The following is a 23,038-nucleotide window of genomic DNA, read 5'->3' as shown; positions in this document are numbered from 1 at the left end:
TAAATGATCCAGCTTCCATAGCTATCTGGGGAACAGAATTCAATTCCACCAATTAACAATTCTCAGAAGAGAAAAAATATCTGAGTATTTCTGTCTTAAATGGGAGGCCCTTATTTTTAAATTGAGTGCATATTCATTTTTTTGATTCATATGTTAAGACACTGAAATCCTCTTGCAGGACAGAATTTTGCAGTCTCCATTTAAATAATATACTGCTTTTCTACTTTTCCTGTCAAAGTGGACGAGTTCACATTTGCCCAGTTTATACTGCATCTGTCACATCTTGATCCATTCACTTAACGTATCAAAATCCCTTTGCAGATTGACTCCTTGTGTTCTCTTTGTATATTACTATCTTTGTGTTAGCAAATTTAGCAACCATGCATCGGTTCCTTCAATCTATATTGTTATAGATTTTGAATTGTTGGCAAAGGCAATGGCAGCAAGATTTTTAGAGATAGATGGCAAGACACTTTCGAGAATCACCAATAAATGACCCATACATGAAATTGGGAATGCCTGACTAAATTGGAGAAGTGGGTCAAAGCAATACCATCACATTCTGGATTGGTGGTGCTGGAAGAGCACAGCAGTTCAGGCAGCATCCAAGTAGCTTTGAAATCGACGTTTCGGGCAAAAGCCCTTCATCAGGAATAAAGGCAGTGAGCCTGAAGCGTGGAGAGATAAGCTAGAGGAGGGTGGGGGTGGGGAGAAAGTAGCATAGAATACAATGGGTGAGTGGGAGAGGGGATGAAGGTGACAGTTGGGCAACTGTTTCCCAAGAACAACTCAGCAAACATGTCAATTCCTTTTACAAAGCAGAAACCTTATCATCTGTCCTAGCAAACCAGGCAGGCATCATCTGAGAATGCAGACTGACACATATGCAAGGACCAACTCTTGCTTTTCTGCATTCTCAAAGATGTATGCCACGAAACCTAGATGTCTGTAGTTCATCTCACAAGTGTAAAACTAATGCCAGACAATAGTTGGACAATACAGTGTCCAGATTCCCTTGATCTGAAATACACACACTATGAATCAACATAGTCTACATTCTGCACAGTGAATGCAACCTGGCCTACAGTAGCTAGTTTATCAGTGTGCAACTAGCTTAACATGAAAATGTGATCATCATCCATAAACTAACCCAATCTGAAGACTGCAACAAACAAGAGACATACACTCTGAGAGAACATGAAAGCAGTGGTTCAGAAACAGCTTTCGGACCAGTAACAAGGGAAAAGCCTTGATGTCAGTCTGGTGACTGGGAATTTCTTCTAGGATGCCAGTTTGTAGCAGCTTGAGAAGTTGCTGCTAATCAGGAATTCCTTCGTCTCCGCCGCATCTGCTCCCAGGAGGACCAGTTCCAATACCGAGCAACCCAGATGGCCTCCTTCTTCAAAGACCACAATTTCCCCCCAGACGTGATCGACAATACTCTCCACTGCATCTCCTCCACTTCCCGCTCCTCCGCCCTTCAGCCCCACCCCTCCAATCGCCACCAGAACAGAACCCCACTGTCCTCACTTACCACCCCACCAACCTCCATATCCATCGTATCATCCGTTGTCATTTCCGCCACCTCCAAACGGACCCACCACCCTCCCCTATCAGCGTTCCGAAAAAACCACTCCCTCCGTGACTCCCTCGTCAGGTCCACACCCCCCACCAACCCAACCTCCACTCCCGGCACCTTCCCCTGCAACCACAAGAAATACAAAACTTGCGCCCACACCTCCCCCCTTACTTCCCTCCAAGGCCCCAAGGGATCCTTCCATATCCATCACAAGTTCACCTGCACCTCCACACACATCATTTACTGCATCCGCTGCACCCGATATGGCCTCCTCTATATTGGGGAGACAGGCCGCCTACTTGCGGAACGTTTCAGAGGACACCTCTGGGATACCCGGACCAACCAACCCAACCACCCAGTGGTTCAACACTTCAACTCCCCCTCCCACTCCACCAAGGACATGCAGGTCCTTGCACTCCTCCATCACCAGACCATAGCAACATGACGGCTAGAGGAAGAGCGCCTCATCTTCCGCCTAGGAACCCTCCAACCACAAGGGATGAACTCAGATTTCTCCAGTTTCCTCATTTCCCCTACCCCCCACCTTGTCTCAGTCCCAACCCTTGAACTCAGCACCGCCTTCTTGACCTGCAATCTTCTTCCTGACCTCTCCGCCCCCACCCCCACTCCGGCCTATCACCCTCACCTTAACTTCCCACCACGTATCGCATTCCCAATGCCCCTCCCCCAAGTCCCTCCTCCCTACCTTTTATCTTAGCCAGCTTGGCACACATTCCTCATTCCTGAAGAAGGGCTCATGCCCGAAACGTCGATTCTCCTGCTCTTTGGATGCTGCCTGACCTGCTGCGCTTTTCCAGCAACACATTTTCAGCTCTGATCTCCAGCATCTGCAGTCCTCACTTTCTCCATGGTTAATATGCTCTTGTTGAAGAATTGCCACTTAATTAACAGCACTGTCGAGACTACTTTACATCACTTTGAAGAGTAGGTTCTTCCTCCCCCTGTATTTGGCTCTGACTGTTGAGTGATGTATTGCAACATAATGATTCCTTGAAACTCTTCCCTAATGGGGAAAATTAAATCAAATTAAAAGGCCTTTGGTTACCTAGATCTGTTCTGTCATTTTTTATGATGCGGATTAGATTAGCATTTTTTTAACATCCAACGGAATTGTTCCGATACCCAGTCATCTATGCAGGATTCAGGAAAGTGACTAGTATAATAAGTGTTCCCTCACATGTAGCTCACTTGGATAAGTATCATCCTACCTGGCTACTCTATAATCTTAAATATCCTCATTCTAACTAAAGCAATATGTTTGATAATGTTAACAATTTCTTATTATTGTAATAAAACTGACAGTTGAGCATCATCCGGGAACTCATTTAATATTTTTGTTATACTCCATGTCATTCATACAGTGTTTTTCTGAATTCTTCAGTGACAAACTGTGCTTTGTTCTCTGAAGAACACATTTAAAAAAAAAATCATTTTCGTACATTGAAAGAAAATGTTGGACTATCAGAGGGGTTTAGAATGATTATTAGAGGTAAAAAGAAGACATGTTTCTGAAAAATTCAGCAGAACTTAAGGTGAGAAAATCACTGGACTTTGACATGGATTGGAAGCTTTGGAAAACGTTAGGGAAGAAAGCAAAGGTTCAACAATGTTTAATCAACCCTCTTCATTCATGAAAATTATTTCATCAGACTGAAAAGAAAGGCAGAGAAGTCAGGTAAATATAGACTGGCATGGTAAACTTATAGATAGAAGAGTATAAAGGTGGTAGGAGTAAACTTAAGAGGGAAATCAGGAGAGCAAAAAGAGGACATGAAATAGCTTTGGAAAATAGGGTTAAGAAGAATCCAAAGGGATTCTACAAATGCATTAAGGACAAAAGGATAAATAGGGAAAGAATAGAGCCCCTTAAAGATAGCAAGACCACCGGTGAGTGGAACTGTTGGAGATGCGTGAGATACTAAATGAGTATTTGCATCAGTCTTTACTGTAAAGCAGGATATGGAAGATGGAGAATGTGGGGAAATAGTGACACCTTGAAAAATGTCCATATTACAGGGAGGAGGTGCTGGACATTTTAAAACACATAAAGGTGAGGCATTCCTGTGACCTGATCAGCTGTCATCATAGAATCCCTACAGTGTGGAAACAGGCCATTTGGTCCAACAAGTCCACACCAACCCACTGAAGAGTAAACCCCCTAAACCCATTCCCTTATCTTATTACTGTACATATTCCCTGACTAATGCACCTAACCCACACACCTTGGATATTATGGGCAATTTAGCATGCTAATTCACCTAACCTACACATCTTTGGACTGTGGGAGGAAACCCACACAGACATGGGGAGAATGTACAAATTCCACACAGTCGCCCGAGGCTAGAATCAAATCTGGGTCACTGGCACTGTGAGGTAGCAGTGCTATCCACTGAGCCACATGTGACCCTAGAACTCCAGGGGAAGCTAGGGAAGAGATTGCTGGGCCCCTTGCTGAGATACTTGTGTCACCGATAGCCACAGATGAGGTACTGGAACACTGGCTAATGTTGTGCCACTATTTAAGAAAGGTGGTAAGGAAAAACCAGGGAATATTAGGCTGATGACCCTGGCATTAGTAGTGGGCAAGTTGTCCAGAGGGACAGAATATACATATATTTGGAAAGGCAAGGACTGATTAGGGATGGTCAACGTGTCTTTGTGCACAGGAAATTGTATTTCATGAACTTGATTCAGTTTTTTGTCCATTCAAGCTCAAGCCAAACAGAGATATGCACAAGAATTCCTAGAAGCATGCCATTCCAGCCAGAACTCTATCATCAAACACATTGCCTTGGATTCCATTTGTTACCTCTTGAGAAAAAGAACAGGAAATGATGTCACCACAGGAAATGACATTACCAACCCAAGAAAACCCAAACAGATAAATAGAAAGCAAGAAACACCAGTAGGGCTTCGTCCGGAGGCTCACTGAAGATGTTATCTAGTGTGTTGATGAAACGTCTGAAAATGAACCTTCCAGCTCAGCGAGCAAACCTACATCCAGAACCTCAACCTGATCTACAAATCTTCTCAAAACTTGCTAATTATGAAGATTCTTCAGCATCCTCCACATGCTCTATGTGATATTGAATTGAATTGGCTTTATTGTTTCTTGTACTCTAATGAGTTACAGTAAAAAGTTTACAAGTCACCATTTCTGGCACTATCTTAGATGCAAGATACCTAATTACAGATTCTTCAGTACAAGTTCTGAGGAAAGAAAAGATAAATAAAGAAATAAAAATGTCTATCATTAGATATCATAGGAATAAATTAGAAAATAGAGAAATAAAAAGTTCAGTATGACAGTCCTTCCAACCCAATCCATGCTGGCACCCAGCCTTCAGTCCCTGCCGGGCCTAACTCCAGACCACCAAGCTTCACCTCAAGGCTCTTGAGGCCTGGAGATCTTAGTAGGTGTGCAAATCAGGAGTAGCTATTTTATTGTCCCTCACACTACCACCTAGCAGCGGTAGTGCTTATTTTTCCCCAGCACCAATGTCATGTGTGTGCAGATGTCAGACACAGTGAAGAACAAGAAGTGTGTAAATATTTATATTCCACCACCAGGAAGAAAGGAAACACCCGAGTGGTCAGTGACAAGCACTGCCTTTCTCAAAAGCGCAATGCTGCGTGATCAAACAGTGAAGGGATTAAATCAGAGTTGGAGGGGGAAATAATACACTTCACTCCCCGCAGTGAAGAGTAGATATTTTATCTATGGCTTCACTAATGACTTACTTAGAATTGGCAAATCAGCCTTGCTTTTAGTACTCAATGACTCTGAATTTCATCAAGTATCGTGATGATATAAGATCCCTAGCATAGCAAGGGCAGAGAGTGGTTCAGGGCTTATAGAAGTTTATAAAATCATGCGGGGTATATATAGAGTTAATGGTAGTTGTCTTTTCCCCAGAATGGGGGATTCCAAGACTAGGGAGCACATTTTTAAGATGAGTGGAGAGATGTTTAAAAAAGACAATGAGCGGCAAATTTTTTACACAGATGGTGGTTAGTGTGGAATGAACTTTCTAAGGAAGCGGTAGATGTGGGTCCAATTACAATGTCTGACAGATATTTGGATAAATACATGAATAGGAAAGGTCTGGAGGGATATGGGCCAGGAGCATGCAGATGGGATTAGTTTAGTTTGAGATTATGTTTGGCATGGACTGGTTGGACCGAACGGCCTGTTTCCATGCTGAATGACTCTGTGACCAAAACATAGAAACTGTCCACAATTTTGTTCTTGAGTATGTTTGGTACTTTTTCATTGGTGAGTAGAAGGATTTAAAGGAGTGATTAACTACAAGACGAATTTCTGTCAAACCGAGAGGATTAATGGCTGGTGTCGACTTGCAGGGAAGAAATATTTTGTAAGACATAGTTGATGAATGAGGACTTAACTGGGATGATAATTCCATAGATGAGAACTGTGTAGCTGCTACTGTGGAAGCATCAACAACAGGAGAGACCAAGTATGCGTGGTGGGGAGCGGGGCGGAATAAGAACGTTTACAAAAATAAACCTGCAGTAAGAAATCTGGTGCACCAGCGTATGGCGAGGTCAATACGGGAGCGCCAATAATGTGAACCAACTCTGGATCCATCTTTCACATTAATGCACCTATATCTTTTCCCATATCATTTTAGTTATTTTCTCGGGATATCGAAGGAGTGTTTTATGCGAAAGCTCAGTTATAAGAGAAACAAGCTATCGCTAATTCCGACATTCGGGTAACTGAGACTCTGCACAGCAGTCTGACTTGTCACGATACCTATCAGCCCGCCTCCGTCAGGCAGTGATTGGTAACTATGTCCCCGTCCTCGTGATGCGGGTGGTTAGGACCGCTGTCAATCACTTTGCCCCGCCCCTCCGGGGGGTGTGGGCGCGCGCTGGCGGTTGGGACGCGCTGACGTCGTTGAATGTTTAGCGGCGCTCGAGCAACCATGGCAGCCGCTCGGTGACAGCTCGGCGGCTTCTCTCCAACCGTCCTTCACTCTCAGTTAGCTGATCCCCGTTGCCGAGGGGAGGATTTCTCCCCCTGGTTTGTTTTTAACTCACTTTGGAACTTTGCTCTTCCCTTACGGCGGTTGGTGTTGAGGTAGGTGCTGACTTACCAGGCCGCCCCGTACGCAGCCTTGACTCAGGCCTTTATTAGCGATTCCCGAGCGGACAGTAGCTGCCGCAGGGCCTCGACTTGGATTCGCTGTGCATTCAGCGGCCCGGCCTGGCCCTGGCACCCGATCCGCTATTCCGGGGGGATGGCAAGAAGACGAATCACCCATCCCCGATAACCAACCCACAAGCTTGTTACCTTCCAATTACCTCCCCACCCCAACCCTCTCTCATGGTGATTCTCCCCCCCCGTGGTGATTTTTTTCCCCCCACTCCCCCAACACTCCCATGGTGATTCCCCCCCCCCCCCAACCCTCTCCCATGGTGATTTCCCCCCCCCCCCCAACCCTCTCCCATGGTGATTCCCCCCCCCCCCCCAACCCTCTCCCATGGTGATTCCCCCCCCCCCCCCAACCCTCTCCCATGGTGATTTCCCCCCCCCCAACCCTCTCCCATGGTGATTTCCCCCCCCCCCCAACCCTCTCCCATGGTGATTCCCCCCCCCCCCAACCCTCTCCCATGGTGATTCCCCCCCCCCCCCCCCCCAACCCTCTCCCATGGTGATTTCCCCCCCCCGCCCCCCAACCCTCTCCCATGGTGATTCCCCAACCCTCTCCCATGGTGATTTCCCCCCAACCCTCTCCCATGGTGATTCCCCAACCCTCTCCATGGTGATTTCCCCCCCAACCCTCTCCCATGGTGATTCCAACCCCCCCCCCCCCCCAACACTCTCCCATGGTGATTCCCCAACCCTCTCCCATGGTGATTTCCCCCCCAACCCTCTCCCATGGTGATTCCAACCCCCCCCCCCCCCAACACTCTCCCATGGTGATTTCCCCCACTTTCCCCCCCCCCCCCCCCCAACCCTCTCCCATGGTGATCTGGTGATCCCCCCCCCCCCAACCCTCTCCCATGGTGATTCCCCCCCCCCAACCCTCTCCCATGGTGATTCCCCCCCCCCAACCCTCTCCCATGGTGATTCTCCCCCCCCCAACCCTCTCCCATGGTGATTTCCCCCCCCAACCCTCTCCCATGGTGATTTCCCCCCCAACCCTCTCCCATGGTGATTCCAACCCCCCCCCCCCCCCCCAACCCTCTCCCATGGTGATTTCCCCCACTTCCCCCCCCCCCCAACCCTCTCCCATGGTGATTTCCCCCACTTTTCCCCCCTCTCCCATGGTGATCTGGTGATTCCAACCCCCCCCCCCCCCAACCCTCTCCCATGGTGATCTGGTGATCCCCCCCCCCCCAACCCTCTCCCATGGTGATTTCCCCCCCCAACCCTCTCCCGTGGTGATTCCCCCCCCCCCCAACCCTCTCCCATGGTGATTTCCCCCCCCCCCCCCCCCCAACCCTCTCCCATGGTGATTTTCCCCCACATATCCCAACCCTCTCCCATGGTGATTTTCCCCCACATATCCCAACCCTCTCCCATGGTGATTTTCCCCCACCCCCAACCCTCTCTCATGGTGGTTTTCCCCCACCCCCAACCCTCTCTCATGGTGATTTTTCCCCAAAACCACCTCCCATGGTGATTTCCTCCCCCCCCCCAACCCTCTCCCATGGTGATTTCCCCCACTTTCCCCCCCCCCCCCAACCCTCTCCCATGGTGATCTGGTGATTCCAACCCCCCCCCCCCCCCCCCCCCCCCCCCAACCCTCTCCCATGGTGATTTCCCCCACTTTCCCCCCCCCCCCCCCCCCCCCCCCCCCAACCCTCTCCCATGGTGATCTGGTGATCCCCCCCCCCCCCCAACCCTCTCCCATGGTGATTTCCCCCCCCAACCCTCTCCCATGGTGATTCCCCCCCCCCCCAACCCTCTCCCATGGTGATTTCCCCCCCCCAACCCTCTCCCATGGTGATTTCCCCCCCAACCCTCTCCCATGGTGATTTCCCCCCCCAACCCTCTCCCATGGTGATTCCAACCCCCCCCCCCCCCCCAACCCTCTCCCATGGTGATTTCCCCCACTTCCCCCCCCCCCAACCCTCTCCCATGGTGATCTGGTGATTCCAACCCCCCCCCCCCCCCCCCCCCCCCCAACCCTCTCCCATGGTGATTTCCCCCACTTTCCCCCCCCCCCCCCCCCCCCCCCCCCCCCCAACCCTCTCCCATGGTGATCTGGTGATCCCCCCCCCCCCCCAACCCTCTCCCATGGTGATTTCCCCCCCCAACCCTCTCCCATGGTGATTTCCCCCCCCCCCCCCCCCCCCCCCAACCCTCTCCCATGGTGATTTTCCCCCACATATCCCAACCCTCTCCATGGTGATTTTCCCCCACCCCCAACCCTCTCTCATGGTGGTTTTCCCCCACCCCCAACCCTCTCTCATGGTGATTTTTCCCCAAAACCACCTCCCATGGTGATTTCCTCCCCCGTCCCAACCCTGTCCCATGGTGATCCCCCCAACACTCTCCATGGTGATTTCCCCCCCCCCACTCTCTCCCATGGTGATTTTCCCCCCCCCCCCTCCTCTCCCATGGTGATTTTCCCCCCCCCCCCCCTCCTCTCCCATGGTGATCCCCCCATACACCATCCCATGGTGATTTCCTCCCCCATCCCCACCCTGTCCCATGGTGATTTCCGCCCCCCCCCCTCCCCTCCCCCCCCCTCCCCCCCCCCCCTCCCCTCCCCCCCCCTCCCCTCCCCCCCCCCTCCCCCCCCCCCTCCCCTCCCCCCCCCCTCCCCTCCCCCCCCCCTCCCCTCCCCCCCCTCCCGTCCCCTCCCCCTCCCCTCCCCCCCCTCCCGTCCCCTCCCCCCCCCCCTCCCCTCCCCTCCCCTCCCCCCCCCTCCCCTCCCCCCCCTCCCCCCCCTCCCCTCCCCTCCCCTCCCCTCCCCTCCCCTCCCCTCCCCCCTCCCCTCCCCCCCCTCCCCTCCCCCCCCCCTCCCCTCCCCCCCCCTCCCCTCCCCCCCCCCCCCCCTCCCCTCCCCTCCCCTCCCCTCCCCTCCCCTCCCCTCCCCTCCCCTCCCCTCCCCTCCCCTCCCCTCCCCTCCCCTCCCCTCCCCTCCCCTCCCCTCCCCTCCCCTCCCCTCCTCTCTTCCCCGCTGTCACCCCCCCCCCCAGCCCCTTCTCTCTTCCCCGCTGTCAACCCCCCCAGCCCCTTCTCTCTTCCCCGCTGTCACCCCCCCCCAGCCCCTTCTCTCTTCCCCGCTGTCACCCCCCCCAGCCCCTTCTCTCTTCCCCACTCGCACCCCCCTCATCCCCTTCTCTCTTCCCCACTCTACTCCTGCTCTTTTCCCTGCCCTCATCCCTACCCTCTCCACCTACCTTCCGCTCTCTTCCCCACCTCCCCAGTACCTCTTCTGCTATCTTCCCCACCCCACCTCGTCCACAGCTCTCGCTCTCTTCCCCACATCCATATCTTGCAGTCTTCCACTGCACTCCCATCTCTCTTTGTCAAACTCTTCCCACAATGCAGCCCCATCTCCAGCTTGCTCGCTCTCTCTATCTCTCTCTCCCTCTCCCCCTCTCTCCCTCTCTCCCCCCACCGCCCCCCCCCCACCACTGCTTCCACTCTCTTCCCCACTTGTTTCTTTCTTCCTCCCAACACACTCACTACAGTCCCCATCTCCAACCATACCCAATCACAATCTCCCCACATCTATCAGATGAAGGTGACAGAACAATTGAGTAAATGTCGGTCATTGAAATGATCCATTTCTGTTTAAGATTTTTGGTAAAACAATGTTAAGATGTGGTTTTGATTAGTTAAATGGAATGCAGCAAAGTAACAGTTGTAAATCAGTCAAATATTATCAAAAGCATAGAGTTGGAGAATAATAAATAATACAAACATGGGAACTGGGTGAGTTCCAACTTAAGCACATGGTGAGAATTGCTTATATTGCAGGTGATAATTAATTTTTTGTATTATTTCAAAATTGTGTTGCATTAGGTGGCTAGTTCAGTTCTCCTAGAAGTAAAACTACTCTTAAACGCATTTTTAAAATTGCCATCAATCTCAAAACTTGCTTTCATCAGATTTCTGTAGTTTGCTGATTCTAGCAGTATTCAGTGTGACAGAAACAGGGTTTTGCATTGTTTGCAAAACAAATTTAATAACCTTCATACAAGAGAGCCAAATTTTAATCTTCATTTAATTTCACGAGAGCAGAGGCAAATTTTGAATTAAGACAATGAAAGAAACCTTTTCTCTCAATTTAACTATTGAAAAGAAAATGGCTTATTTACTAACTGATCTTTTTCTCGATATAAAGGAAAAACTAAATGCTTTTTAATTTAGGGCTCCATACCATGTGAAGTGAAATGAAATGACCAATTTATTGCCATGTAACATGGGCAGGTGATGATGTGGATGTTTTGTGCGAATCAAGATTCAGCTTTTAAAATTGAAATAGGGTAGAAGGATCTATTAGAATTCTAAAATCTGTTCTTTGTACAGTTCTTCTGCTCTTAATCTTTAAAAATATTGTTCAGAGTTTCAGAATAAAATCATTATCTCAGTTTCATCTGTACTATTCTCAAACAGCTATTTACTTTTCCACTTCTCTGATCTTTCCTTGTATACACAAAAGATTTTCCAACATTTATCAAGTTTTGTTTTCAACCTGTAACAAGTTCTGCTTATTAATGAACTTAGTAGTTCATTGTAAGTCCTAAGAGCTCCTACATCTTGTTTTTAAAAACATCTGGCCACTGCTTCTTTTGTTGTTGCATTCATTCTGTCAGGTTATTGATTCAAGGTGTTTTTATCTGTTTTTAATCCATGATCACTTTTGAATAAAACCCTATGTTTCTAATGAAAGAGAGCACAATTTGTCTAATTTCTTCCTGTTATTAAGGTCTCATATCTGGTAATAAACCTTTGAGCAAATCTATGCACATTATCAACTTACGTAAAGTAGGGCACCCAAATTGCAAGCAATATTCTCAACATGGCTGTAACATGGGCATTTATAGTTTATCTCTTTGCTTTAATGTGAATGCTGCTCCTTAAAGCTTACAATCTCAAGTGGTTTTGCCCTGCCTTTAAAAAGTGCATTTGAAACTCCCAATTTATATATTCTCATTGAAACTTTAACCATTGGCATGTATTTCCTCTTCCTCTTTTCTCACCAAAATGTGTCAAATTGCCATGTTAGTAATCTGCCTTGTTGCTTCCTGAAGTGACTTGGACCTGTACTGTTATTCATGTTCTAGGGTGATTACCTAAAGGGGATTTATGAGGGCAGAGTAGTGGATCTGATCTGTGTGGACTTCAGTAAGGCGTTCTTCAAGGTTCTCCATGGGAGACTGGTTAGCCAGGTTAGATCTCATGGAATACAGGGAGAGCTAGCCATTTGGATACATAACTGGCTTAAAGGTAGAAGACAGGGTGATGATGTACAGTTGCTTTTCAGTTTGGATGCCTGTGACCAGTGGAGTGCCACAAGGATCAGTGCTGGGTCCACTACTTCTCATCATTTATATAAATAATTTGGGTGTGACCATAAGAGATGTAGTTAGTAAGTTTGTAGATAACACCAAAATTGGAGGTGTGGTGGACAGCGAAGAAAGTTATCTCCGATTACAACGGGATCTTGATCAGATGGACCAAAGGGCTGAAAAGTGGCAGATGGAGTTTAATTTAGGTAAATGTGAGTTTGCTGCATTTTGGAAAAGCAAATCAGAGCAGGACCTATACACCTAATGGTAAGGTCCTAGGGAGTGTTGCTGAACAAAGAGACCTTGGAGTGCAGATTCATAGTTCCCTGAAAGTAGAGTCGCAGGTAGACGGATAGTGAAGAAGGCGTTGGGTATGCTTTCCTTTATTGGTCAGAGCACTGAGTATAGGAGTTGGGACGTCGTTTTATGGCTGAACAGGACACTGGTTAGGCCACTTTTAGAATAATGCGTGCAATTCTGGTCTTCCTATGGGAAGGATGTTGTGAAACTTGAAAGGGTTCAGAAAAGACTTACATGGCTGTTGCCAGGGTTGGAGGATTTGAGCTAAAGTGAGAGGCTGAATAGGTTGGGACTTTTTTTTTTCTGGAGCATCGGAGGCTGAGGGGTGATCTTATAGAGGTTTATAAAATCATGAGGGGCATGGATAGGATAAATAGACAATATCTTTTCCCTGAGGTGGGGGAGTCCAGAACTAGAGGGTATTGGTTTAGGGTGAGAGGGGAAAAAAATAAGAGACCTAAGGGGTAACTTTTTCTTGCAGAGGGTGGTGCGTGTATGGAATGAGCTGCCAGAGGAAGTGGTGGAGGCTGGTACAGTTGCAATATTTAAAAGGCATCGGGATAGGTATACTAATAGGAAGGGTTTAGAGGGATATGGGCCAAGTGCTGGCAAATGGGACTAGATTAGGTTGGGATATCTGGTTGGCGTGGACAAGTTGGACAGAAGGATCTGTTTCTGTGCTGTACATCTCTACGACTCTAATGAAAAAACTATAGCAATTGGATTAGCATTTTCAAAATTTAGGAATGGACATAGCCAGCAAGGTGTTGTCGTCCAGTTATAACTCAAGGAACGCAGAGTTGGAAATCAGGCTCAAGGATGCCATCAAGACATGAGCCTCATTGATAAAATTAATATCAATGATTTTAACTCCGATCAATACTATAAAATAAGCTGTGTAATTGAGCACTAGACTTAAGAAATTGAAATAGATCAGATTGGAAAAATATTGTATTATTGAATCTTAGAATAACTTTAACATTTACAGTTGGATCAGCAGAGGGCATTGAAAATAGGAGTAGGCCATTCAGTATTTTGACCCTGCTCCAGCAATCATTAGGATCACGGCTGATCATCCAACTCACTAATGTGTCCCTACTTTTCCCCATGTCCTTTGCCTTTTGCCCCAAGTGCTATGTCGAATTCCTTCAAATAATGCATGTTTTGGCATTCACTGCTTTTGTGGTAGGAAATTCCACAGGTTCCCCAGTTCGTGGATGAAGAAATTTCTCAACATTTCAGTCGGAATTAGTCCATCGCCTAACGTTGGATTGTAAGGGTTCTGGACTCCCCTGTCATCGGTAACATCCTTCCTACATTTACGCTGTTGATTCTAGAATTTTGTAGACTTTTGAGATTGCCCTGCAACCCCCAATCCTGACTGATTTAATATCTTTTCATATGTCACATCTACCACCCCAGGGATCAGTCTGGTAAACCTTTGCTGCACTCCCTCTTTTGCAAGAATATTCTTCCACAGATAAGGAGACAAAAACTGCACATAGTATTCCTGGTCTGATTTTATCAAGGCTTGTATAGTTACAACAAGACATCACTGCTGTTTGTACTCAAATCTCCTTGCTCTGAAGGCCAATGTACCATTTACCTTATTTACTGCCTGATGCACATGCATGCTTACCTTCAGTGGCAGGTGTTGGAGAATACCTGGGTCTTTTACACATTCCTGTCTCTCAATTTATGGTCGTTCAGATAATAATCTTTCTATTTTTGCTCCCAAAGTAGATAATCTTACATTTATCCACATTATACTGCATCTGCCGTGTATTTGCCCACTCACTCAAATTGTCCAAATCTCACTACATTCTCCTTGCAGCTCACCCTTCCACCTAGACTGGTGCCATCTACAAGTTTGGGGACACCACATTTGGTTGTCTTAGGTTCATTAATATAGGAAAAGACCCATTTATTCCTGTTCTTTTTTTTCCTATCTGCCAACCAGTTTTCTATCCATTTCAATACACTACCCCAATCCCATGTGCTTTAATTTTATGCACTGATGTCTTACACAGACTTTGTTGAAAGTTTCTGAAAGTTCAAAGAAACCACATCCAATGGTTCCCTCCAAACTCTAGTAGTTACATCCTCAAAATTCCATTAGATTTGTCAAGCATGATTTATCTTTTGTAAATTCATGCTGATTTTGTCTTGTCCTGCCACTATCTTCAAAGTGCATGGCTATTGAATCCATTTATAATGGACCCCAGCATTTTCCCCACTGACAATGACACTAGTATTCTTTCTTTTTAAAAAGAGGTCTTATGTTATCTACCTTCAAGTTTGTAGGAACTGTTCCAAAATCTGTAGAATTTTGGCAGATGATCACAAATACACCCAATATTTCTAAGTACCAACTGATGCAGATGATCAGGGCCTGGGGATCTGCCTACCTTCAATCTCATTAATTTTCCCAACTCCATTTCCCTATTAATGCTGATTTCCTTTGGTATCCCCCCTCTCCGTAAGCTATATTTCTGATGTTATTTGTATTCTTTACAGAACCAAAATGTGCGTTTATTTAGTTGGCTGTTTCTTTGTCCCCTATTGTAAATTCCACTGATTCTGACTGTATTGGACTTACAACTGAAAAAGACTGAAGATAAATGTATGTTAGAAATTTTTGCAGTCAGTTTTTATGCTCCCTGCAAGCTTACTCTTGTACTCCAGTTCCTTTTCTTAATCAATCCCTTTGTCCTTCTTTACTTAATTTTAAACTGTTTCCACTCCTCAGGTCTTTTTTTTTCTGGCCAATTTGTATGCCTCTTGGGGTTAATACTACCTCTATCCCTATTTTCCCTTTTCAGCCATGTTTGGGCTACCATTTACATTTTACTTTTGTGCCAACAGGAAAGTGAAATTAGTGCAGTTCACCTATGTGCTCTTTGAATGTTTGCCATTGCCTTTCTACCACCACCCCTTTAAGTAGTATCCCCTAACCTAACATAGTCAACTTGTACCACATACTATTGTCATTTCAGTTCATAAAGATAGAAAAACAGAGTGAATTGTGAAATCTTGGATTTAATGAGTCTAAAAATATGAAGGTCAGGATTATTTTTAAATTAACTATAGGATGTAGAAGTCAGTTGCAGAAATAGCAAATGTGAATGGAAGAAATAGAACTCGACATAAGACATAGACTTGAAATTTATAGGAAGGAAGTGTAGCAGGACAAGGAGCTATCTTATTGAAACCAAAGGACGGTGGATTCTGGAAATCTGAAATCAAGACAGAAGTACAGGAGGCACCCAGTAGATCTTCGAACCTTTCCAGAAGGGTTAAACCTAACTCGACATTAACTGTGTTTTTCTCTACATAGATGCTGCCAGACCCACTGAACTAACTTGTTAAATTATTACTGAATTAGAATACATGGAAAAACTTTAGCTGACTCAATTTAAAGGAAACTAAAACTTTGCAAGTGAGGTCAAAATAAAATTCATATTAAAGGATAGATTTTAAATACTATATTAAAGACTAATATGGTAAGTGGAATAAAGTGTCCCAAGAGAGATGCTGTAGAATAAAAACATTTTTTTTTTACAGAAAGCATGAAACTCTAATATCTCAGAGGCCACACCTATGGAATTTGTATCTTTATTTGTAACATTTCAAGAAATGAAAAGGCAGTCAGAATGGATGAGAAAATTGGACCTTGAAAAAAAAAACAGGTATCACGTGATGCCATGGATACATCTATAGCTCAACTCCATTTTTAAAAGATGCTGGACAAAAAAAAATGATGAATGAGTAGACGTTTTAATGATTAGGCTGATTTTGATGTAGGGAAAAATCAACCTTGGCATCATTCAGTCTATAATGCCTGTTTTAGTCTTATTGTCTATAAAATAAGTATAATTATAAGGAAAGTTATTAAGTTATATCTGAAAAGGATCATAGCAATATCAAAAAACAGGCAAATAAAAATGTAGATATTGTATTTTGAATAGCTGGCTAAAGTATTGTATTTGTGAGCTTAAACATAGAGTCCATTGATTACCAATCAATGTTGAAGGGAAAACACTAAGCAGATATTTGAGTACCATCTTTTTGTTTTGTATGTTCCATCTTATTTTTGCTGTTGCAGCAACATAAACATTTTGTAGAATGAGTGGGTCATTGTCTCATTTCAGCAGCTCCATCAAAGAGCAATCTGTAATGATTCTGAATGATAAGCAAACATATTGACTGCAATTTGAATCTACTTATTGCCTTTAAGTCAACTGCTGTTTTTCTTTGGTGTAAAGAAGGTAAAGCCAACAAACTGATCTGAATGTACAAAATACTATTGATTTTTCCTCTCAGCAACATTTCACTTTAAATTTGGCAGTTGAAATTCAGAATCATAGAAGTGTCATGCCACAGGTGGTGATTTGTCCATTGAGTCTGTTCCAGTTTTCCAAATGAACATCGTGAATTAATGTCATTCTCTTGATTTTTTTTCCTCCGTACTTTTGCACATTGATTCTATTTTAGTAAGCGTCCAGTGGCTCAGTGATGAGCATTGCTGCCTTACAGCATCAGGGCCCCAGGTTCTAGTCCAGCCTCTGTTGGTGTGGAGTTTGCACATTCTCCCTAAGCCTGTGTAGATTTCCTCCAGGTGTTCTGGTTTCCTCCCACAGTCCCAAAAATGTGCAGGTTAGATGGACTGGCCATGCTAAATTGCCGATAGTGTCCAGGGATGTGGAGGCTAGATAGATTAGACATGGGAAAATGCAGGGTTACAGGGATTGGGTAGGAGTCTGGGTGGGATGCTCTTCGGAGGGGAAATGTGGGCTCAATGGGCCTAATGACCTGCTTCCACACCTTAGGGGTTCTATGATCTATTCTTAATGCGCAGTATTAAAATTTGCAAATGATACCATGTTGCATGGGAGGGTGAATTGTGACGAGGATGTAGAAGTCATTCAGTATGATCTGCACAGGTTGGGTGAATGGGCAGATCAATGGCAGATGCAGTATCATTTGGATAAATGCGAGGTTATTCACTTTGGAAGAAAAAAACAAGAAAGCAGATTACTACCTGAATGACTGTGAATTGGAAGAGACCAGTGTGCAGTGGAACCTAGGTGTCCTTGTGCACCAGTCACTGAAGGTAAGCATGCAGGTGCAGCAGGCAGTAAATGGTAAACTGGCCTTCGTTGTGAGAGGTTTCACGTACAGGAGCAGGGATGTGTTCTTGCGGTTGTACAGGGCCTTGATGAGGCCACACCTAAAATATTGTATTTAGTTTTAGTCTCCTTTTCTGAGCAAGGATGCTCTTACTCCAAAGGGAGTACAGCGAAGGTTTACCTGGCTGATCCTGGGGATGGCAGGACTGATTTATGAGGAGACATTGACTAGGTTAGGGTTGTTTTCACTTGGAGTTCAGGCAATTGAGGAGGAGATCTCATAGAGATTTATAAAATTCTAACAGGACTAGACAGGGTAGGTGCAGAGAGGATGTTCTTGATGGTGGATGCTTCCAGAATTAAGGGTCACAGTCTGAGGATTCAGGGTAGACCATTTAAAATGGAGATGAGGAGACATTTCTTCACCTAAAGAGTGGTGACCATGTGGAATTCGTGGTCACAGGAAGTAGTTGATGCCAAAACATTGAATGTATTCAAGAGGCGGCTAGACATAGCACTTGGAGTGAATGGGATCAAAGGTTATGGAGAGATAGCAGGATTAGGCTATTGAGTTGGATAATCAGCCATGATCGTGATGAATGGCAGAGCAGGCTCAAAGGGCCAAATGACCACCTCCTGCTCCTATCTTCTATGTTTCTTGAATACTTCACACTGTCTCCACCACACTTCAAGATGGTCTATTCAAAACCCGGATCACACTCGTGAAATTTTTTTTCACTTGAGTTTGCTTCTTTTGCAAATCATTTTAAATCTGCACCTCCCTGTTCTTGATACTTGAGCCAAAATAGTTTCTCTCTAACTACTCTATCCAGCTCCCTCAAGAATTTGAAAACTTCTATCAGATCTCTTTTTATATTTTTCTTTAGCCCCCTTTTCTCCAAAGAAAACAATCCTAACCTTTGCAATTGGCATAGCACTTCTGGAAAGTGAACCTTGCTATTCCTGGAGTTGTCACAAAATTTAAAGGTTTTATAAAAGTATGCAAAATTCACATTTACCTGTCTTTTAGACATAGATTGACAGAAGGAATGGACAGGTTTGTACTAAACAAGAATTGCTATTTATTACAAATAAACATTCTAGCCATACATTTAAAAAAAGTTATGAACTCAAAGTTTGTGAGAAGATTTGTAGCTCGGGTGCTCGTTTTTGTGGTTCTGTTCGCCAAGCTGGGAATTTGTGTTGCAGACGTTTCGTCCCCTGTCTAGGTGACATCCTCAGTGCTTGGGAGCCTACTGTGAAGCGCTTCTGTGATGTTTCCTCCGGCATTTGTAGTGGTTTGAATCTGCCACTTCCGGTTGTCAGTTCCAGCTGTCCATTGCGGTGGTCGGTACATTGGGTCCAGGTTGATGTGCTTATTGATTGAATCTGTGGATGAGTGCCATGCCTCTAGGAATTCCCTGGCTGTTCTCTGTTTGGCTTGTCCTATAATAGTAGTGTTGTCCCAGTCGAATTCATGTTGCTTGTTATGGATGGGGATCGTTAGCTGTCTTCCTGTTTGTCCTATGTAGCGTTTTGTGCAGTCCTTGCATGGGATTTTGTACACTACATTGGTTTTGCAATCCATGAACACCAACTAGCCACGAAACGACACGACCAGCTATCCTTAGTAGCCACACACGCAGATGACAAGCAACATGAATTTGACTGGGACAACACTACTATTATAGGACAAGCCAAATAGAGAACAGCCAGGGAATTCCTAGAGGCATGGCACTCATCCACAGATTCAATCAATAAGCACATCGACCTGGACCCAATGTACCAACCACTGCAATGGACAGCTGGAACTGACAACCGGAAGCGGCAGATTCAAACCACTATAAATGCCGGAGGAAAGATCACAGAAGCGCTTCACAGGAGGCTCCCAAGCACTGAGGATGTCACCTCGACAGGGGCCGAAACGTCTGCAACACAAATTCCCAACTCGGCGAACAGAACCACAACAAGTTATGAACTGCCAACACATAATTAGTTGAGCTGGGTATAACCCTTCTTCAGAATCTTTTCAGATCTGCTTAGTGCCTCCAGTAGTTCTATCTTAATTTCACATTTCCAGAATGGCTTTCTTCAGGATTGAGGCCTTTTTTTTATGGTAAAGGATAACACCTTCTTTTCTGGAGGTTCTCGCAAAACATCCACAAGCTGTTCAGCTACCTGTGACCAATTGCATAGTTGATGGCAGGTAGAAGGTCTTTTTCATTGGACTGTGGAATGGTGACAAGTTGTTATTCGGCTAAATTGTTGCTGATCAAATCTCCAATTGTACTCACCCTCTGTCTCCATCATGTTTGTAATCCGCTGAGATCTAATAGTTGTCTGTTTTCTGAATCACTTTCTTGCATCTGTACTCTCTGCCCCTGTTAATAAATCCCAGGGTATTTTTTTGCTTTGTTAGCTGCAGTCTCCACCTCTTTTGCTATTTTCAGTGTTCTATGCACTTTAACTTTAATGTCCCTCTGCGTCTACACACCCTGTTGGAATTGTACCCCATATGTTAAATTGTGTCCACATTGTCCACTATATCCTTTTGAAGATTTACGTTTTGTCCTCATGTTTTGCAATTCTTCCAAGGATAAAAACAAAATAGAACAACAACATTTTACAATATTATGATTAGCTGTAAGGATATAAGAAATAAGAGGAGGAGTAATTCAATGGATTGTTCAAGTCTGCTCTACTTCAATGGTTTTTTTTATCGTTTATCTTAAACTCCACCATTTTGAAATATTCTTTTCCCTTAATATTTCCCTGAAATATTCATATCCCTTAATTTTCTTCGTATCTAAAACTCTATGAATCTTTGCTTTGAATATACTCAAACATCTACAGTTGTCTGAGGGTGAGAATTTAACGTTCAGTCTTCTGGGTGAAGAAAAGTCTGCTCAATTCAGTTCTGAATGGCCAATGTCTTATTCTGAGATTGAGAACGTATTTTAGAGTCGTCAGCCTGATGAAACACCCTTTCATGTCTTTTTAGAAAATTCTAGAAATCACAAGCCTTGACAACTCAATCTTTTTTCAGAAAAGTCCCCTTATCAAAGGAATCAGTCCAGAAAAATCATTTTGTACTCTGTCAAATGCAAATATTCTTGTCCTTAGCTGAAGAAACCAAACTATGCACTTTACTCTAGATGTGGTCTCACTGAAGTCCTATGGAATTGCAGTAGCACTTCCTCACTCTTGTACTTCAGTCCCTTTGTAAGAAAGACTATTATATACCATTTACTTTTATAATTCTTCTCTTTAACTGCATGTTACATTTCTGTACTACTACTATTATTTTGAGGACAGTTACAAAATAGGGAATGACGTTTCTCCTTTTCCCACCTCTAATGGATGCTCATTTGCTTTGGATAATATTTTTACTTGCTCACAGAAGCTTTCTTTGTGTATCCTTTATCATAGTTGTATCTTTCAATGTAGGTTTCAGTGTCATCCTTTTTGAATTTCAAAATTCTCCTAATCCTCAAACTTGTATGCTTTTTGGTTACATGCTGAGTCTTTCTTTTGTTTATGGCTATCAGCTTTGTCAAGTTTCATGAAGGGTTAGGCAAGGCCTAGCAAAATCTCTCACCATATGGTACCAAACTTGCCTCATTAACTACCTACCTGGACCCCACAGTGCCTCTTTTGCCCAATTCTAGCCCCACGGTACCACTTGCTGGACCTGGAACAGCTCATTACTGCTAGGATATTCCAGAATGGACTGGCATCCCTGGTGCCGGTTCCATCTTTGTTTGCTCAGACAAGCACTGTCAGTGCAGAGCTGTCCTGTACATTTCCTGACATTTGCCCCAGGTTGGGCAGGCAAAGTAAAACTTGTGCTCCATTTCATGGGCAGATACTTGGAGATCCTGGTTGACTTGGTGATTTGAAGGCAGAATGTCCCGTAATTCTAGGACTGATAATGGAGGGCACTACATCAGCCATGCTAGTCTGGTCCGAAGTGCCACCTGGGTCAGTGCATCTGGACGAATGTACAACAATGTAGGAAGGAGGTCAGTGACCACCTTCACTCTACTGGCACAAGTGCTACCATCTTTCTAGTAACTCTCACACTCTAGCTGTTACTGTACCCACCTTCCACCAAATGCTCTTGCTACTACTGCATCATCTTCCTTTACTCATTTTTACCCACACCAACCCTGAAAGCTTCCTTCGTTGACTCCTCATTCACTTGAGATATCTCTCCACCTGCACCAAAATGAACAGCTCTGCCACCCAACTCTTATCTCCCTTAGTACCTGCCTGCATGAAAGTCTCGACCCCATAGCAATGTGATGATTCTTAATTGTCTTGTTGCCCATTAGGAATGCACAATAAATGTTAGCCTGACCAATGACATCCACATCCTGTATTTTTAATAAAAAGACAAGACAATATAGTAGTACGGTGAATCTGAATCTTTGGCTGAGGGGCAAGGCATAAAATGGCAAGGTAGGAATACTGTAATCATTCAGCTTGAGTGCCTGAGCACTAAGTAAAGATGCAGCTTGATCCAGTTTGTGAGATGGTTGCTTGCCCCTGACCACAAAGTGTTCTTGCAGCTGGAGCATTGCATTGATGGTTGCTGTTGTGCTGAGTTGTAGTTTTGAAGTGCTGAAGCATCCTGTAATTGGATTGAAGACATGTTGTGAGGGTAATGTCACTGTCTATGAACATGCATGTGGCTGGTGGTAATGGAGTGTGCCCTGAGATGTTGATATCTGGTGTTGAAAATAGAGATCCTTTATAGCAAGCAGTGAACTGATGTCAAAAATGTTGGGTGTCCAGTTTGCTTGTGATGGGCTGTAAGATCAGCAGTTACATATTAATAACCGTGTTAACAAGCAATAATTCCCCTTTTTAAGCAACTTATGGCTGCCCAGTGTGGATCTTGCTTTTCTGAAACTTGGCTAAAAGATGCAGAGAGTTTCTTCCAAAGTCAAAATGGGCCCACTGGACATCTCTATCAATTCTGCCACTTTGTTGCCACATCTCATGTTGTCTAGGCTCCTAACACATTTCCCCTTTTTAACTTTTCACTTAATCCAAAACGGTCTTTAATATGGATTCTGCTGCAATCGCTGATCAGGTAACAAAGTTCTCTGGTACTTTCCCTTTGTTCTTTTGATTATTAAATATGTCACCTATTTGCTGACTGCCCATTCAGTGGAAATAATTATCCCCATGAACTTGATTAAATCCCTTCATAATGCTCACCACTGCACCACACCACACCATTCTATCATTCTTTTGTTCACCTTTTTAATATTTGAATGAGGGCAAACCCTGGTTCTCTCGGGTTTCATAACTAAATAATGTACTCCTCATCAATGTTTTGTTTGCTATCTTTAATTCTAATGCTCTATTTTGTCTTGACAGCTTTCCTAAACTAGGCTTCAAAACTGGGCCATTCTAATTGAACCATGCCATGATTTATATGGGTTTGACAGTAGCTCTTCATATTCATTACTTTAAAAGCTGCATCCCATTGGACTTCTGC

At 44.8% G+C, this 23,038-nt stretch overlaps 1 protein-coding gene across 6 annotated transcripts in view; it reads left to right on the top strand.

The window, feature by feature from the left end:
- The first annotated feature begins 6,526 nt into the window (after positions 1-6,526).
- The window catches only part of LOC140492082 (mitogen-activated protein kinase 9), a 117,499-nt gene continuing 100,987 nt past the window's right edge, over positions 6,527-23,038 (top strand). For 5 of the 6 annotated variants that reach the window (XM_072590781.1, XM_072590778.1, XM_072590783.1 and 2 more), the window contains exon 1: positions 6,527-6,704. The gene's annotated coding sequence lies outside the window, so the exon portion shown is untranslated. The remainder of the gene's footprint in view (positions 6,705-23,038) is intronic. The other variant, XM_072590784.1, reaches the window with a different exon arrangement.

This window comes from Chiloscyllium punctatum, chromosome 20 (assembly GCF_047496795.1).
Source record: "Chiloscyllium punctatum isolate Juve2018m chromosome 20, sChiPun1.3, whole genome shotgun sequence".
In the NCBI taxonomy this organism is placed as follows: domain Eukaryota; kingdom Metazoa; phylum Chordata; class Chondrichthyes; order Orectolobiformes; family Hemiscylliidae; genus Chiloscyllium; species Chiloscyllium punctatum.
The sequence above is the reverse complement of the archived record's forward strand: the minus strand, read 5'-3'. Positions and strand labels throughout refer to the sequence as shown.